Below are 245 nucleotides of genomic sequence, written 5' to 3'. Positions count from 1 at the left end.
GGCTGGTGATGCCCCAAGGGCTGTCAAATGCACCAGCAACATTTAATCGTCTTGTGACAGGCCCCACAGGCCGTTTGCTTAGACATACTTTGACGACATTTTCGTTTTCAGTCGTGCGGAGCACGGGAGGACGGATGAGGAGAACCACATCGTCCATTAAAGAGCGGCGATTGAGTGCATGCGCACGAAAAAACTGTACGCCAATGCAGACAAGTGCATCTCTAGCGCAGAAGTGATTCACTTTA

Source organism: Plasmopara halstedii, assembly GCF_900000015.1.
Source record: "Plasmopara halstedii genome assembly, contig: Scaffold_110, whole genome shotgun sequence".
NCBI lineage: Eukaryota > Oomycota > Peronosporomycetes > Peronosporales > Peronosporaceae > Plasmopara > Plasmopara halstedii.
This window is presented reverse-complemented; position numbering follows the sequence as displayed.